This window comes from Trachinotus anak, unplaced genomic scaffold (genome assembly GCF_046630095.1).
Source record: "Trachinotus anak isolate AG129_WGS33_773 ecotype Australia unplaced genomic scaffold, CSIRO_AGI_Tana_v1 ptg000010l, whole genome shotgun sequence".
NCBI classification, from domain to species: Eukaryota; Metazoa; Chordata; class Actinopteri; order Carangiformes; family Carangidae; genus Trachinotus; species Trachinotus anak.
In genome coordinates this window covers 1,434,780-1,450,000 of record NW_027273861.1, presented here as the reverse complement: position 1 = coordinate 1,450,000, position 15,221 = coordinate 1,434,780, and the positions used below count along the sequence as shown (strand labels likewise).

Here is a 15,221-nt window from a genome sequence, read left to right as displayed (position 1 = left end):
TGGAATGTCAATGTGGCGAGTGGAGGGGTTGGAAAAGGGTGTACCGACAACGCCACCTGGGGAATTTCGCCCCAGGAGATAGTTTATATGAGATGGTTTTATGGTTAGATGGTTAAATTTACTATACACAGGTCTACACAGGTCCGTATACCACGGGCAGAGACGTATTTGGAAAAGTAGAAAAATAGTTTATTTTACAACCAATTAAAATATCACTTGAACAGTACTGGCTCGTAATTACGTACTGGGGCCACAGAGCAGAATGAACAGGGCTGTGGAAGCTACGGCAGCCCAAAATCAAATCAAGGGGGAGGAATAACTAACCAAAAGCACCCGTGACACTGCAAACACACACACCCGCAAGGGGTTCGTGAAGAAAATACCACCACCAGGAATTGGGTCGCCGCCTGGCCCTCCGCACCTGTCCACAAAGACAAGAAAGCAATTTATAAAACTGGCCTCCCAGTTAATATGGCCCCTGACTGCTACCTAACACTCTTACACACACGCACACAATATACTTTAATTAAAAACAACGAAACAAACCATCAAACAAAGGTAAATAATGTTCCTTAAACAACAGTCAATAATGTTCAATAAATTAAACAAATCAATACAAAATAAATCTTTTCAAGGTTGATTAATGAACTAAACAGAATCCGTAAAGTAGCAATAGGCCCTGACGCCAGCTCTGTGAAGAGCCTTAGTACGTCGCTTCCCCACAGCTCAGAAGAGCTGAGGAGTCAAAACGGCTTCAGTGAGCCAAAACAGTCAGGATGAACCAACGCAGCCAAAACAGTCAGGGTGAACCAAACGCAGCCAAAACAGCAGTGGGTCCAGGAAATGGTGGCTTTAATCGTTTCTGGGCCTCACCAGCAGGGCATTACAGAGCGCCGAGAGGTCTAGGACAGAGCAGGACACAACAATCAGTCGGGAGCAGCATAACAGGCTGAAACGAGAGGCGGACGACGCCGACAGGCCCCCAGCAGGGCAGCTCAGCCCCGTGACTCCAGCAGTCCGCCTCACTGCAGCAGAAACAGCCATATCACCAAACAGTCAACACGTGAGTGGGAGAGAAAGCAGCAGTGTGCGCCAATGCCCCTTACCCGTGCGCCGAAGGAGAGCGCGCGTCGTTCTGGCGACACGCCAAAGACGCACTGATGCTGGGCACGCGCACTGCGCTGAAGGGCAGAGCGTGCGTTATTATGGCAAAACGCTGAAGACGCTCTGGTGCCAGCACGCCACACGGCTTCACCACGCCACTCCAGGCCCCAGCCACCACCACCACGGACGAGCGGAACAGGAAGAGAGAGTGCGCCAGGTGTACCCAGGCCCCTATATATAAAGGTGCGCTCCCCGCCCACAAATCAGTGCCACAGGGTGACACAGCGCCCCACTGTGAGGAGGAGTAAGCCGTGCTCCGGCCACATCAAGCTCTTTCCCGACAACACACCTCAGATGAATCCACCTCCAGCTGTGACATGATTCTCTCCCGCACCTGTGGTGTGGCCATAGACCGTAGGTCGTGGCAGCATTTACCTGGGAGATTGAGCCAGTTGTGAGAGAGGCCCTGCAAATAGATCCTGCTCCAGGTAACGGTCCTCCTAATGCTCTCTTCGTACCTAACCCTGTTTGTTCCCAGGTCCTGCAATGGGCCCACACCTCCTGTTTTGTTGGCACCCCAGGCATCAACTGCACCCTGAGTCCACTAAAAAGACACTTTTGGTGGTCTTCTATGGATGTGGACACCGAGGCATCTCATCATCCACTTTCAGGTATGTTAAGCCCACGTCCCATTCCATCGCGGCCATGGTCTCACATTGCACTGGATTTTATGACTTCTGACACCATGGTCTACAATTTATTTCCCTAGTCTGGAAAGAGTTTTGTTGAGCCTTAGGGGCCACTATCAGTTAGTTGTCTGGTTTTCACCCTCAGACTAATGGACAAACTGAGTGTCTAGACCTGGAATCCGTCCTGCGCTGTGTCATGCCCAACAACCCCACTGCCACTGGTCGGGTGGAATTCTCTCTTGGATATCTGCCTCCACTATTTCCTGACAAGCCTGGTGGGTTGCCTGGAGGTCCTGTTAGTAATGTCAGGATTTGGCAGTATCTCTTTCTCCCTCCCTCCCTTCCTTCTACCATATCTGTCCCTGCTTGTCTCTCTGTTGGTGTTTGCCCCAGCCTGGGCGTGACATTCAGATTCCTCCACCCACCTACTATCAGCGTACATCAGCTCATTAACTACTGCTCATTAACTACTGCTGAAGTCTGAATCACTCCTATTTCTGTCTGTGTCTCATCCCCTACTATCAGCGTACATCAGCTCATTAACTACTGCTCATTAACTACTGCTGAAGTCTGAATCACTCCTATTTCTGTCTGTGTCTCATCCCTCCTGACTTCCTGGTTTGGTCCACATGCTCAGAGCTGCTCATCCTCTGCTGCAGGAACTGCTGCACCGCTTCATCATTTAAGATCTTCACTACTCCAAACTTTCAATAAAGAGTAGATACATTTTGGTTAAGGGGGGCCTTGAGGATGAGTTGGTCACCATTCTTAATATCTGTTTCCGTTCAGGCCCAAATTGGACGTTGATCTAAACCAACAATTAGACTCCTCTGCAGGCAGAATACATAAAATTATAATAAGCAAAAAATTAACAATATTGATAAATATTCATACATAATGTTGGGCATTATGTATGGAGGGAGTACACATACTTCTTACTGTGGCAAGTCACTATACTCAAGGATAGATTATTTTTTGATGGACAGATACAGGGTAGAGAAATGTGAAATAGGAATAATGGACCTATTAGACCATAGTCCAGTTTATATAACCTTACATCTGACGAATGAGAAAAAAGCTGGAGACAGAATTTCAATGTACTCAAATGGCATATGAAGAATGAAATGATATAGGAAAGACAGAAGTAATCATAATAATGGAGAGGTGTCACCACCTGTGTTGTCGTATTCATGGAAAATTGTGCTAAGATGAAAAATACTTATCAAATCAGCACATACACAAAGATAAAAAAGAAGAAACCTGTTGTGTCTAACAGAATATTGTGTGGAATATATCTCAGATGAAAAAACAACAGACAGAGAACTGAACAAGCTCTGATGGCTGTTTTATTGGAGCCAGGGAAAAACACGTCGTCACTTGAGCAGCGTCTTGTATACATATCAACCCATCTTAGCGCCCCCTTATGGTGATAATAGGGAACCACCTCGCACCCCAAAACAACACTGGCTGCAGCAATACCTTGTTCTCTGGTTCAGCAGTTTACATAATTTACCACAAAACCCAGTACCATACAATCATATTTAAAAAGGCTAGAAAACCAAGAAAACCAGAAAACACAAAGACAAATTGGATAAGAAGATGAATCAGGAAATTAAAAAGAAAAAGAGATAGATGATATCCATGCAGTGGAGATTTGGAAAAGAAATATGTTCATGCAACAAAGATATAATGAAGCCAGAAGTCAATCTGCAAACCTGCTGAATCATAGGCTATGAGGATTATCTCAAGCTTATTGTACTTGTTCCAGAATGTGCCAGTGGAGGTAACAGATAAAGAATTAATGGACTCAGATAAAGTGATCTCTTGATATCATAGACTGAGGACTAGATATAGAACTTTATAGTTACCCGGAGGATTGGCTCTTCCCTGTTTTAAGAGCTGTTGAGAAACTTCGAAATCAACAGTGTATTTATCTGTGCAATTGCTACAACACAGCAATGGAAGGGAACTGAAGGTACTTCTTATACATGCATGATAGGTAATAATAAACTAAGAAAACACATTAGAGAGGACCTGAGTTCATGTTGGGCATCGCAATATGAATTAACCAGTCAGGACTTTCATACATACTTGCCAATGAGACATTATAATAAGAGATAACCTAGAAGAGATTGAGTCAGGTAATTATTACACTGTTTATCTCAGCATATGAAGATTAAGCAGATTCAACCAGGAAGTTAATTTGAAAATTATATATATATTTAAAAGAAGACAATAAATAATTTATAAAAGAGAGGTGAGAGAAAAGGGCAAATATTGAGATATGGGTGAGTGAGTGGGAAGATATTCAGCAACAGTGGAAAGTAACATGCTCCTTACCTTGAAGAGAATATAGAAAAATATTACATCAAGATGTTGGAGCAAATTAAGCAGATCACATATTTTTGGGGGTTGCCCATTTAATAGCCTTCACTGGCAGAAGCTGAAGAAATATTGAGAGCAAAATTGTGAAGTGAAGACAGGACTAATAGGATCTATCTATCTATCTATCTATCTGGTTCCCAGATGATATGACTTTGATCCCCTGACTTTTCCTCTAGTGCCATCATGAGATTCCCATTTGTTCACAACTGTTGGATGCAGTGAACATTCATGATCCTCTCAGGATGAACTGTAATCACTTTGGTGATCCTTAGATGTTTGATGAAGCATCATCATCATCAGGTAAACTTTCTTTTTTGACCTAATGGAAAACGAAAGATAACTCCCAGCAGCCTCAGCTGTACTTTGTGTTCAGTGCTGATTAGCAGATGGTAGCATGCTAGAACTCTGGTGAACAATGTAAACATGACACCTATGGATGTTAGCATTTAGCTCAAGGCACCGCTGCACTTAAGTACAGCCTCATGTAGCCTAGCACAGCATGGCTGTAGATGATAGTTATGGTTGAATAGATTTTTGTTGCTTCGTGCCTTGACTTGATTTAAACCAATGTCAGACTCATCCTTGACCTAGAGTGTAATTGATCATCAAATTGACTCATGAGGTACAATTATAACTCAGATTATGGGTCTAGAAGTCGTGCTAGCACCATGAGAGGCTGGCTGCTGAGTACATCTAACCTACTAGAGTAACTGCCTGATTAGTCTGAGAGTAACATGTTACCACAACCAGGCAGCTTTCACAGTGACAGGATGGTATATGAAACTCATAACATGGCTTATCTGCATCTCTCTGTGGTGTGGAACATGTGCTCATACATCCACCTCTTATAAATGAGGCCACTGGCAGGACAGATGGCAGGGGAGGGAGAGCAGACCACCAGCCGAACTATGTCTGTACACTAACAAGCCAACAATGGGTTGACAGACCCAGACAGGAGATTATATAGATTTTGTGTTTTTTTTTCTTCTGTCCTTACTGACAGCTACCAGATGCTGATGGATGTCCCAGCCACTGCAGCAGGAAATGAGGACAGGCCAGCCCACATGAGGGGAAATGCTATTCTGTGTTTCAGGTGAGCTGTTAGTCTTTATGGTATTATTGTGTTTTATTATACATTTATATACATATACATATATTAGACACATTTTACCTTTAGTCACTATGAAACAATAATTCCTTAAAATATGATTAAAGGCACAAGAAGGGTAGGCTGGCATTATGCTCAGATAATGAGCTCAGTGTGATGTCCAAAAAGGGTAAATAATATTTAAGTAATGAGTCTTTCGCCACTTAGTTATTCCAATTCACTGATATTTATGAAGTAATCATTATCTAATGATAACATAATATCTTCCAGTTTGTTTATTTAAGTAACTCACTATCTACTACATAGTCCTCAACTCTGAGTTATTCAGGAACTTCTTATTAACGATTTATTCATTATCAGGTTGTTCCTGATTTGTTCTTCTCTATATCACTGTTTATTCACCGTAAGTGTTGCCAAAAAAATAATAAAAATGTTGATAAATCTGATGCTCATTCAGTTTTAATGCTGTATTCTGTATCCCACATCAGGATTGGATATTGTGATTTATGTGACAGCAACATCTGCATGACAAATTTTAAGAAAAAAAAGAAACATCTCTTTAGCTAAAAAGTTGTAAAGGGACACGACAATGCAGAGGATTAATGAGCCCCGGTATTCTGAGGCCACGTGCATTAAACAGTGTGTAGAGGTGTGTGTGGTCATTCTGAGCAGCCTGCTGTCATTGGCATTTGGTTTCATCAAAGCAAAGCAGAGTGTGGACAGCATGTGTAAAGGCACTACGATCAGAGGCTGCAGGTTTATCAACATGTGTCGTGCTGCTTTCAGACGCTGCAGGGATTTAATGAACTGAGGGGGAAGCTGTTTACTCAGGATGAAGCAGTTGTGGACCACAGATACTCATCTTCCTGCTTTTAATGCTACTTTCTTATGCCAATGTAAACACATCTTCTGGTTGGAAAGTTTTTAATTAAAATAAGTCATTTACATTTTAAGTACTACTGCATTGTTTCTGTGCATTTGCTGCAAGTATTTAATTTGCTCTGACATTTTGTGCAGGTATTTGTCCTTGACATTGAGGTGGTTCAACAGGACATCCTGCGCAAGGAGTTTGATCATGTGGCATTTGACTGTAGGTCAAACACAGTTACATGGTTAGATCTTCTTAAGAAAACTGATTGAATACATATTATAATTTCCCTAATACTTTCAAACAGTTAAAAAATTATATATATATATATATATATATATATATATATATATATATATATATATATATATATATGGACAGTTCAATAATTAATGCTGGTTTCTTTGTCTGTCACTTGTCTGTTTCTCAGCACCTCCATTTGGACCTGTGGAGCTCCTTCTGAGCTGTGGAGCAGATATGGACTAAGTACAATATTTTATTATGACACAGCACACGTACAATTTTGATGTACAGGTACTTAAAGTTGATGTGACAAATTCAGCAGTCAGTAGTTACATATTGAGTATTAAATGTTAATTCTTTATTTTTGCAGTACAGCTGAGTCATGGTAAGGGTTAAGGTTAGGGTGGTTATCAACAAGTGGACACAGGACATCATCACCTGTTAGAAGATCCTCTCCTCTGGTTGTGGAGGGAGAGATGATCGTACCCTGTTCACCAAACCCCTTAGATCTATGACACCTGTTGGAACGTGGCAGGAGGGTGAAATAAGCAGGGTTCAGTCCTGTCAGGTTCAGCAGTGCAGTGTTGGCTGTGATGGATGAGGTTGCTGCTCCTCAGTGCACAGCTGTGCCAAAAGGCATGAGGGTCATTTGTATGACTGAAATGAAATCTGTTGGTTGAGGCCTTATTATGATGAAGTGCTTTCCCACCCATACACACCAAATTAATAACAAGCAAGATGTTTATACATATTTATATTTATATTGTCCAAAATGAGCAACGGTCCAAATATGGTTTCACAAAAAGTTTCTTCTGTTTTTCTTCCATTAGAGATTAAATGTGGAACATCATCTTTGAATTTAGTAAAAAAAAATAATTTAAAAGTTATGAAAAAACACATGGATTAACTTGTTCATTCAATATTTTTTTTTTCTAGGTGGAGGAAACACCAGAGGAGCAGCAGCTTTGTTATCTTTGTTTTATACATGTGTATGTCCACTGACTGAAGATCACTATGACCATCTCACTGTTACTGTGTAACATAAAATCAGTGGCAGCTCACATTTGTTTCTTGTTGGTTCACTTGTACTTCAAAATGTGTGAACATCAAGTGGTTTGTTATGAATCAGTGTGTAGAGTCTGTAAAAGACTTGTTGGACAGTTTTTTACATCATTAGATGTTTTTCTTAATGATTCAGTATTTTGCATTACAAAGGTAGGAACTGTAGTTGACAATAAACAAACACCTAATTATTTCTGTTCAGTTTCCAGCAGCCCAGGGGGGAAGGCAGTCAAAACCATGGTGAACTTCAGTGCTGTGCTAACCTCTCAGGTCATGTGACTAATGAGAGGGTTACATCCTTTCATCTGGTCACCCGACTTTTGGTATTATTAGACATAAGCAGTGTGCAACAAATAGTGCAACAGCAGTGATGACAAATGTTTTGACCTGGTGTGTGGGTCACTTTCATGAGGCAACAAAACATGATTATTCACAGTGGTAGTTACAGGGAGCATGTACAGTGCATATTTAGTTTAATTTTAGAATATTTGGACATTGATGCAGGACGTGCGCCTGCCTTTGGGCAGAGCTTACGCCAGCCAGGCTTGCTTTGTTAAAAACATTTTAAAGTGTGATATGGAGTCTAAGTTCCTGAAACCTGTTGAGGTGCACCTTTTGGACTGAGTGTTGTGTGTACAGACTTGTCAGGCAACAGGACCACGTGGTTCTGCTCCTGTTTGTCAGCAGATTGACACTGCACAGAACTAATGGATCTTTAAGTAAATGATATGGATTGGTCCCAAAAATACAGTCTGTTAGAAAACATTCAAGCAACAGCAGCAACACTGTTTGATCAGGAATGATCAACATCAGCTAAACATCAGTGTCAGTTAGTGAATGTTGGATGTTGATGTCAACCTGATTTTCATTTCCTACCAAAATGTAACGTTGGTCCGACCTTAGAGTGGTTAGAGTCAAATGTCTTTCTGATGTTAAATTGACATCCGGTGGCAGGAGGGTGGGTCTCACAGCTCTTTAAAATATTACTGATGATGTTTACAGACTACAGTCTCACATCAACACATCATTGTTGTTGCTGGAGAACAGCACAAGTACAGATCAAGACATGATTGTGTTCATTGACAAGTATGTAACCTGTCCACCTCCCCGTTAGGCTGATGACATGCACGAGGTCATTTCCAGTTTACACCAGCATAGTAGAAAACACTGCACTTTGTAAACCTAAAACAGAGCAGCAGCAGCAACAGGGTCATGTTGAGAAAACATGGAATGAAGCAAACTCAACATATGACAGCACAGATGGTCTTTCAGTTCAATTGGCATCAATCAGCATGTCTTTGAAAAGGTAATCAGACTAATGCTCAGAGAAGAAACAGGTGACGTTTGTCTAAATCAGCACAACAAAAACCTTTTGTGTTGCTGGAATGCAAATATGGACATTCAGTTTGTCTGTGATGTGTATGTGTTGTTTACAGGATCTCATATGTCTGAAAAGAGGAATGGGATTGTTGTTGAAACATGCACAAAATGAAGTTAATAGTCATTCGTCATTAAAATGTGTGTGTTTCTCTACAACAGAGAAACATTTGCTCAGGAAAGTGTCAACTGTGAATCAAACATTTGACGGAAGGCATAATTCAGAGGAGTAACATTTGAAAATGTTGTGAGAATGACTTCTCTTCTTAGTCTCATTCAACAGAGAGCAGAACATGGACAGATGTGGATCACTTTCACCAACATATCATTCTGAAAAAAAAAAACTAAAAACATCAAAGCTGTTGAAGCCTCACAATTTTATGCTGCAGGTCTTTATCAGTAACAGCACTAATGACTTTCACCCTGTAAAAGAGGTTGTTGACTTCAGCTGGTCAAAATGTGAAACACACACTGATGAAATGACAAGTGTGAAGAAGCTGTAGACCACATCCCGCTCGGGCTTGCACCCCCAATTACATATTACAGTAGGGTTCCCAGTACTGCTGGTACTGGAAGCTACTGCTTTGCATGTGTGGCCCTGAGCTCGGGCTTGGACCGCTAATAAATTGAGAACATGTGGAACAACATACAATGTTTTCTCTCTCTTGGATATCAGGCAGATTTAGGTCTTGTAGGTGTAGTGCTGCTGGAGCTCAGCTGAATGTTTGTCTGATGCTGTGTCACACTCTCATGATTAAACTAACATTTGCTCCTGTGGTCAGTTATAGCGGAGACACAAGAAAAAAGTCCAGAAACAATTGTCTGCATGAGAGTCCAGGAGAAATACTCCCTTCACATAAACTTCTTATCATTCCTGTGCAGGTGATTTTGTTACCCATTGATGTGACGAAGGCTGATAACATCCAGGCACTCCTCTCTGAGCTCCCCTCCAGCCGCTCCCTGGAGCTCACTGCTTCCCGATGCCTCCTCTGTGACACCAGCTCACAGCGATGTCTGCCTGTTGGTCTGCAGATCTTAAACTCAGGCTTCACAACAAAACTGAGCTCCTCCACAAGATCAAGGACATTTTGCTCAGGCCAACAAGAGTCTTGTTGAAGTTTGTCTTCCTTCCTTTTCCGAGCTTACACAGCAAGTTTAATATGCTTTTAAGCCACCAGTCAAGACTGCTGGAGAGGAAAACAGGTGTCAGTGCAGAGACCATGTTTGAGACAGGAGTCCAATCCACAACAGGCCTTTTTGACACAGACACTTTGACTTGTCATAACACTGAATTCACAGGTGACTAATACAGGCAACATTCATTTTGTTATTTACACCTGCTTTTCCTTTTGTAAAATGTCAAAAGAAAAGTCTCCTGTCCCTGAGACAGGTCCTTTTACTGCATTTGAAATTCCTGGAAAAAAAATGCAAGTGGACATTGCACTATTGTTTGTGTGAGGAGATGATAGAAGCCGTACTGCTGGTGAGAAACGAGAGAGAGGACCACTCATCAGTGATTTTACTGTGCTCAGACTTTTCAAACTGAAGTGACAGAGTGTGCAGGAGCAGAATTAACTTCTGAGCTGTGGCCTTCCAGGTGGCTCCGGGGCCATGTTGACAGACTGATCTCAACTGGCTTCAGACGTCATCTATTGGTATTGAAGTAGTAAATAAGTGCACATTCATTCTGCTGCAGCTCAGACATCACACACATCCACACATCACTAGAAGGCTGTGTTGTGTTGTGTTCATCAAACATACACCTGCTTACAGAGGACAAACACTTTGAAACAGCCCGTGTCCCCTTCTCTTTGTATGTGAGATGAAATTAACCCACCAGCTGATGGCGTGACAGTCTGTTAGCTCTTTGCGGTGCTGCCCAGGGACAGCAGAAGGAAGCCTCCATGGTCACTGAAGCAAGATGAGCACAGAGAGCACAGTTACTCACTGCTGTGCACAGCTGTAAATTACATGTGTCACTAAGTTCTCAAACAGACTGAGGTGTTGCTGTTTGTGGTTTCATGGTCCAGTGGCACCACCAGTTTAATGTGACATACATCAAGTCACTTTATTTCATTATTCAAAATGCATGATAACTCTGCAGCAATACTGACCCCATTAAGGATTAAATCACAGAAAGTGTTTAGGGCTTATTTCTACTGTGGTTCTTCAACATATAAAAACAACACAATCCAACACAAAAGGCAGAAAAGTTCATGATTATTTGGATTTTTTCAAGACCACTTTGTGAATCCACTTTGATTCAATTGGTTTAAGTTTGAGGGAAAAATCATTCCACCATACAGTAACAAAATTAATTTGTTATACACTATTGTGAGTTCTGATAATGGAGACAGCTGTGTGTTGCTCCACCTCTTGTTAAATAGTTTTCAACTGCTGTGAGTGTCTTTACCATCATCAGTAAAGTAAATCGTTTAAAATAGATACAGACATAAAACACACACACACTCTCTGCTCAGGGACTTGCTGGACAAGCAGACGAGTGGACAAGTGTGAAGAGACACTTGCCACCACTGCCCCTCTTGCCCAGTGGCCAAACTGCTGCCACCTGACTGAGAAACGGTCCCAAGAAGAGGGGGGTCTGGCACAGTGTTCAGAATGTCATCCTGGGGGACTACAGAGCATCAGGACCATCAGGTGGGACAGTTATGCCCTGCAGCTGAAGAACACCACCACACCACTGTGATGTAGGGCTGGACCTGCCCAGCCATTTGTACGTGGTGGCTGACCCTCACCCCCTGCTGAGGTGTAACCGGTATCACCTGCCAAGCAGCACTATGGGCCAGGTGCAGGTGCTCCAACCTTGGGCCCTCAGCTGGTGATACTGGCTCCAGTGGCCTCAAGTACCAAGTACCCTGTTCACTGCCCCACAGGCCCTGGGTGTGAGGCCCACAACATACTGCCTGTGTGTGTGTCCGTGTGCGGCAGCAGGGAACATCTTGGTTTTCATGCAGAGCTCCTTTAATGGGTTAGAGCAGACACACTGTCTGTGTGACGTGCGCGATTAAGAGAGCATCTGCCTTTTTCGGGTGTGACACAATAATCACAGGGAATCACATAAAACTGACACCTGTCAGTATACTTTCAGTATTGTTACAGACATGAACAAATATAAACACATTTTAACCATTTTAGAAGCTGCATGTGGAGACACTGAGGCCACATGTACTAGGCTACATGGTCATAGCAGAAACCCAATGTCATTTTACCTGTGTGTGTGTGTGTGTGTGTGTGTGTTTGTGTGTGCGTGTAGGAGGGTGAACAAGAGTCAATGCTGAAAGATAGAGTTGGTAGTTCAGTGACACAGCTGCCATGCACACACCAGACAGGCAGTGTGTCCTGAGTGTTGACCTCTCCTCTGCTGCTCCTGCTCCTGCTCCAGTCCAAAAACTGCCCGCAAGGTAGTTCAGGACAGAGGAGACTGGGCACAGGGCATACAAGGGCAGTATAATGCTCCTCTGTAGAGGCTGCTCTCAGGGAGCAGTGGAGGACAATAAATAAACTCAGATACGTCTTCAATGTATCCTGGGTGTGTTCACACCTGAACTTAGAGCTGTCCACCTGTGATCAGATCACCTGAGACAGATGTTAAAACCAGGTCTGAACAGGACAGACCACATTCGGAGGTGATATGGGGCACATGTGGCCACATTCTTTTAACAGTGTGAACTGGCTACACTTAAGGACCATCTCCTCTGCTGACGTCCTCTGCCGCAGTCTGATTAGTCCCAACACAGTTTCATCATCAGCCCAAAATATTTTACTCTGTAGAGCTGTGAGTAGAGCATTCATTTACTCAACTCCGTCATGCCCCACGCTCTCTCTCTCTCTCTCAGACACACACACACACACATATTGACAAGTGCATATAAAGTTGGGAAGTGTAATCTGATCACTGGAGACACAGACCTGACAAACCAGGTATGAACAGATGTACTTATAGCTGAGCACCGGTGATGGAATCAGTGCAGACACATGTTAATGTAGGTCTGAACAGGACCAGAGAGCCAGTGGACAGTGGGTTAGGGCCCCTCCACCCAGGGGCATGGACACAGCTCACTGTGCATATGTTTCATGTTACTGTCTTTAGTTATATCCTATAATCCATATTTACAGTTACTACAGTTAAATTAGTTACACATCTTTAAGTTACTGACAGTCAAATAAAATTTGAGTGGTTTGTAGCCACTGTTATGTTTTTTCTTTCATTTTTAATTATGAAATGCTGTTGTACTGCAGCTCAGGTCTGATGTATAGAGACGTTTGAGTGACAAAGCAAGTGATAGTTGTAGATCTATCTATCTATCTATCTATCTTCTTGGCTTTTATCTTGAAATATTTTTGTCTGAGCTTGCCCAGTTTGTGTAGTGACCCACTGGGAAATGCCAGGGTTTTCCAAACATCCTTTAACACAACAATCAGCTGTGTTTCACTCACTATTTCATACTCGCGCAGTTGTCAATAGAAACAGCAGCACCAAAAAAATATACAACATACAATAATATACAACATATGTGAGCACAAAGAGTAGGAGAGAAGCAACCATAAAGGGCTGACACTGACAGAATGTAAATGTGGCGAGATGCTTCAGTCTTCTCCTTTTCCCTCCTCACTGCTCCGACACCATGTGGCAGCTGCAGTTACCTCTGAGCTATGGTTCAGCCCAGCCCTGACAGAGTAACACTAACGAACGCATCAGTGGTTATTGTTGGAGCTGTCTGCTTTAATTTGTGAAGTAGCTAACGTTACATTAGTGTCTTTTCAGCCAATCCTGGTGTGCTGCTGCTGATGTCATTTCACTGCCATAAAAACCTACAATCAACATGTCCCTCATGTCTCTCTGTCAGATAACTGAAACAACAGCGTTAAATGTTAGCTCATGTCTGTTGGCACTGCTTAATGAGATTAATCATTCATATCAATCATTTCAGGATAAAAAGACTTTTATGGTTTTCACACAGCAGGGGCCCAGTGCCAGCATTTCTGACACCAAACAGACGTTTCACCAAGAGCCTGCTCTTTTCATGGTCGAGGCACATCAGACAAATGGCAGTAACATGTGTGAGACAGACATGTAATAGGAAGGTTTGAGTCATGTTGTAGGGGCCTGTAAAATGATAAACTAAAATGATCCTGTAAACTAGAGTATTTTACAGTTCAGTAGACCTGGGTATTCAGTTGTAGAAGAGAGAAGTGTGGAGGTGGTTAATGAGATCAGAGCCAGGTGAGGCTCATCGAGGTTTGCTGATGTTTTTGTTTTCCTGTCCAATCCATGGGGAGTTAAATGAAGAATGAGGGAGAGAGCAACAACAGACAAGAAGTGTATGGATCAAAATGTTAATGATATCTCATGTATACACGGGGTGAGGAAAATAAGGCAGAGGAGACTTCACTCCTGGGATAAAGGCTTTATCCTTGGTGAGGAATGGAACAACTAAACTGGACGCTACAGGGGCTAGCTGGTTAGCATGCTAACTTCAAGAGAAGAAAAGAAGAAGGCTGCAGCCACCTATGCTAACCCTGACACAAGTATGCAAAACCAGCCAGCCAGTCATGCAGGGCGGTTGAATTAGAGTTACAGCATTCAAGTGGTATCGAAGAGTGGAAGTGTGTGTTTGTGTGTGTGTGTGTTTGTGCACTGAACAGTCCTTAACATTATGACCACTAACAGGTGAGGTGAATACAACGATTATCTCGTCACAGTGGTACCTGGCAGTAGGTGGGATATATTAGGCAGCAAGTGAACATTTTGTCCTTGAAGTTGATGTATTGGAAACAGAAAAAATGGGCAAGTGTAAGGATGTGTGGGACTTTGACAAGGGCTAAATTGTGATGGCTAGACGACTGGGTCAGAGCATCTCCAAAACTGCAGCTCTTGTGGGATGTTCCCAGTCTGCAGTGGTCAGGACCTACCAAAAGTGGTCCAAGGAAGGAAAACTGGTGAACCAGTGACAGGGTCATGGGTGGCCAAGGCTCACCGATGCATGTGGGGAGTGAAGGCTGGCCTGTGTTGTCTGATAGAATTGAAGAGCTACTGCAGCATCAAAAGTCTGATGGTTCGGACAGATAGGTGGCATCAGAACTGGACCACGGAGCAATGGAAGAAGGTGGCCTGGCCATCTGTGTGTGCATCGCTTACCTGGGGAAGACCTGGCACCAGGATGCACTGTGGGAAGAAGGCCAGCCAGCAGAGGCAGCGTGATATTTTGAGCAGTGCTCTGCTGGGAGACATTGGGTACTGCCTTTCATGTGGATGTTACTTTGACATGTACCACATTTCTACACCAAGTACACCCCTTCATGGAAACGGTATTCCCTGATGGCAGTGGTCTCTGTTAGCAGGATAATGCCCCTGCCACACTGC

General features: G+C 42.9%; 1 long non-coding RNA gene across 1 annotated transcript; it reads left to right on the top strand.

The window, feature by feature from the left end:
- Positions 1-4,199: 4,199 nt before the first annotated feature.
- Positions 4,200-9,523, top strand: LOC139626420 (uncharacterized). The gene is made up of 4 exons (XR_011692260.1): positions 4,200-4,478; positions 5,182-5,271; positions 6,304-6,376; positions 6,585-9,523. It is a non-coding gene; the product is annotated as an uncharacterized lncRNA (long non-coding RNA).
- Positions 9,524-15,221: the final 5,698 nt, after the last annotated feature.